Here is a 4,005-nt window from a genome sequence, read left to right on the forward strand (position 1 = left end):
GTTCAAGATGCCTTTCCTCACTGTGTTTTGCTTTATATATTTTGATCTCTTTCTACTTACAGTTTTCATTAATATTAGCCTTTCTCTCTGCACAAGATCAGGGACTTCTTGCTTGGCTTTCTCTATTTCCAGCAGATGTAGAAGTGTCTACTGATGGCACCTTGTGGCTAAACTAGAGAAATGCTTGGGTTTAGGAACAAGCATGAAGTAAACCTGGAAAATACCAAGAAAAGGCTATAATATGAGGAGCATATTCTTCCTCCCATAGTGACTGCTGCACAAAACAGTGCAGCACTGTAAAGCTTTGCAGACATCTCCTTGGCAAGGCATTGCACAAACCCTGCCTGGCTGCTGAGGGCACCAAGAGCTGCTCCCCTTGTACCCCTCAGTCCCTCACAGAGTCCAGGGATGCAAGCAGGGGACTTAGCCTAAAACCTCAGCCCAGAAGGAGGTAGGAGAAGGGGGAAGGGGCCAGAGGCTTGCACTAGGCAAAGTGAATTGGAAATCCAACTAATCCAGTATGTGAGAGAAAGAAAGGAACCAGGTTTATCTGCAACTCAGAGCCCCCGAGATTAACACCAGCTTTGTTGGGTGCCCTTTGACTCTGCAGAAAAGAAAGTCAGCCTGAACCCAGGGACGAGCTTCTACTCGGCACTGGGCAGCAAAACCACTGCTGTCCACGGCGGCCCTTTCTACATCCTTTCTTAGAGGCATTACAATACCTGCTGCCATGGTCTGGGATGTAACCGCTCTGAAAAGTTGATGGTGTTGGAGAGACCCTGAATGCTTGCTGATAACTGTTTCTGGAGAAATCGTTCCCATGTCTCTTGATTGTCCCCTAAAAGCTCAAGTCCTAAATGGGCCAAGACTTGCAAGTCAGCTGGTAGTTTGTAGTCATAGCCAAAACAACGTGGTGTGACCACAGCCAGTAAAGGTCACTGAGTCCTTGCTGACTAGCTCAGGAGAGTCATCAGTGAGGCACAGCCAAAGCTGAGCATATATGGAGCAGCTCTTGGTGCCCTCAGCAGCCAGCTGAGCACTGGCTCTGTTGGTATTAATGCAGTCATGTTTCTACACACAGAAGCAGCTGACCACAGTTATGTGATGAGTAACAATGGTGGGATAGAGACAACAAAGGACACAGATAAAGGATACTTGTCACCAAGCAGTTTCATGTGGGTTATGTCCTAGGTAGAGAGCAACAAACCAGGAGGGTGTGTTAAGGTACAGACAGAAGGGATACCTGAGAAGTACTGTGACCACATAAAGAAAGCATGATGTTGTCTCAGATGTAAGCAGTAACAAAGCTGATTTAAAATAAGGCTGCCTCTCATTTACCACGTTTTCTCAACTTTGGTTGAGTCCAATTATTTCTCTCCAACCAATCCAGGTGTTTATCCTGCATGTATCTTTAGGTTCCATTCTGGTTTATATTACCTTTAATACATCATTAGCATAATTCCCAGATTTTTTTTGTTGGGTTTTTTTTTTGAGCCCTTTTAAGAGCTGGCTCCAAGTGATTGCAGTATAAGGAAGCATCATACATAGCACCTGAGAAGAGAAACAGAGTCCTGTGGTTTGCCCAAGATTACCCAACAGGTCAGATCTCCTGCATTCCAGAGATGGGAATATGCAAATACTGGCTCTAAATACAAGTATTCACTCTAGAAAAAAAATGCTATGACAGAAGACCAAGGAGGTTTATTTCAAGTGTGAATGCCTAGAAACAAATCATGCTACATATGGACATATGAAATCTTAAAAGACTAACAAGAAAGATTTATCTTTGCCAGGTAGACTTAGAGTTTCACAGCAGTCTCAGGTCTTCAGACCTAACTGAGTGTCAAGCAGATGTCAAATAAACAGCTCTAGATGCCTTATATAAACACTTAAGGCACAAGAAATTACCCTCATTGTCCAGGGGTTGGTGCACCCTATTAAAAGGCAAATGAGACCCCCAGAAACAAGCAGAACAGTTTATAAGCAGCAATACAAAATAAACAGAAAACATTTTTTAACAGACCTCCGCTGCAGCTGTATCAAGATACTGTTTTTCATGGCCTACCACAGTACTGTAAGCAGTAATTTTCAACAGTTTTAATATACACAGATTTTGCATACAACTATACAAAGGTGTCCTCTCAGGCAAATTTGGGGCTTTCCAATCCAGCAGAGACAGAAGAACTCCCATAAGAGATTAAAAAAAAAGAAAAGGAAAATACCTACTGAAAACACATGTTGTGATATGAAAAACAAAATGACAAAATGACGGACTAAGAGACAAGATTCAGCAGCACCTGGTGTAGGTGGGTTTCTTTTTAGAAAGCCTTTTTTTCCTTTCCTATTAAACCACATTCTGCCACAAAACGACTCCTGCAACTTTTGTCCTATCTCTACTTAATACTAAAAAGAAATTAACACCAACAGATAAAGAATAAAAGCCTCACATCAAGGAGAACTTTTACCTGGAAAAGAAAGAAGAGTGAGAGATTCAGTGAAGACCACAAAAGACTTCGCTGTTCCATATTACCTGGAAGATGTTCAGATACCACTGTGATAAGCAGCCTTACAAAAACTTGGGAAAGGGTTGATGGCTGAAATTGGAATAATTTTTTTTCCCCAAAGTAGATGTTTTACTGCTTTTTTTAAAGAGTAAAGCTAAAGGCTCGCCTTTACCTTTTTGTGTAAATAACTTCCTTTGCCTGGGGTGTTCATCGTCGGTTTGACCTTAAAATGCGTGGCAGCGTTCTTAGCAATATTCAATCAATGGTAGGATTAAAGGTGAAATCAGTTACACAGAGGAAGCCTACTGCTGTTTCACCAGTGTGGTGGCTCTAATCTCCCTCCAAGAGACTAAAGATCATAACTGATTTACTTCTCTTCCCTGGGGAACAATTTTCTGTAGCCTGAAGCAATCAGGAAACAGACTGAATTGGCTTTAATACCCATCTGCCCTAGGGGGGAGAGACTGTGAAAAGCTACTACCTTGTTTCTTCTTCATACTTGTAATTAAATAAACTATGACAAATTTGACAGGCAGAATTTCTAGCAGTACCAGTTGTCCTAAAACTTCCTACTCAGTGTGTAATTGATATATAGCAGCTATTCTCAAGCAGTACTGGAGAACATTTAAACATAAAAATCAGTGATCTTCACTCCATGCTGTGATTTAACCTATTGGCATCATACCTCTAATTTTCACACCTACCAAGAGACAAAAATAACTTTTCAAGACTGCGAGACATGTTTAAGCACAAGTAACCGGGGCTTACTTTGATTTTTTTTTTCCCTTGCCTGGGATCTTTCCATTATTTCAAGAATGCGAGGCATGTAAATGAAATGGCATTGATGTAATGGAGAAACAAATCTTAGCAGTGGTACCTAAACAGTTTTTAGGCCAGAAAAGCACAACCTGGGAACACAAAAGCATTTTTACATAGATTAACAAACTGTGTATTACTAACAGCTTAGTCAATAAACTTTTGTTGCTACTACTTTTCAAAACAGTGCCAGAGAAAAATGACAAGCTTTTCTCTGAACACTTTCTATAATTTAACACATTTCCAAGACTTGCCATGACATAAAAATGTCATTTTAAAAATAAAACTGACTACAGTCCTTTCAAATCAGATGCTCTCTCCATTTCTTATCTGTGTACCCCATCATGAGACATTTTTAAAGACTCCATGAGGAAGGCAAGTGAACTCATGATTTCTCAGTTTACTGTGTTAGAACCAGACATCCTCTTTCACATGAGCTTAGCTGAGAGTTTATAGCCACATTCAGTTCTGATTTTTTCATAATTATTTAACTAATTTTTGACTTATTCATATATTACTGGAGGAAAGCAAAGAATTTAAGAAATGCTTTGATTTCTCTGCCCAGACATGTTGCCAAATGATACTGAAGCTTGACATCCTGGCATGCAGAGGTGAAAGAATTGCTACTGCACTTGCAAAGAGTTTTCAAAGCACAGTATATCCCTCCAGTGGTGCAAAGGATGAC

The sequence above is a fragment of the Pezoporus occidentalis genome, unplaced genomic scaffold (assembly GCF_034315485.1).
Source record: "Pezoporus occidentalis ecotype Australia unplaced genomic scaffold, CSIRO_AGI_Poc_V1 ctg65, whole genome shotgun sequence".
NCBI lineage: Eukaryota > Metazoa > Chordata > Aves > Psittaciformes > Psittacidae > Pezoporus > Pezoporus occidentalis.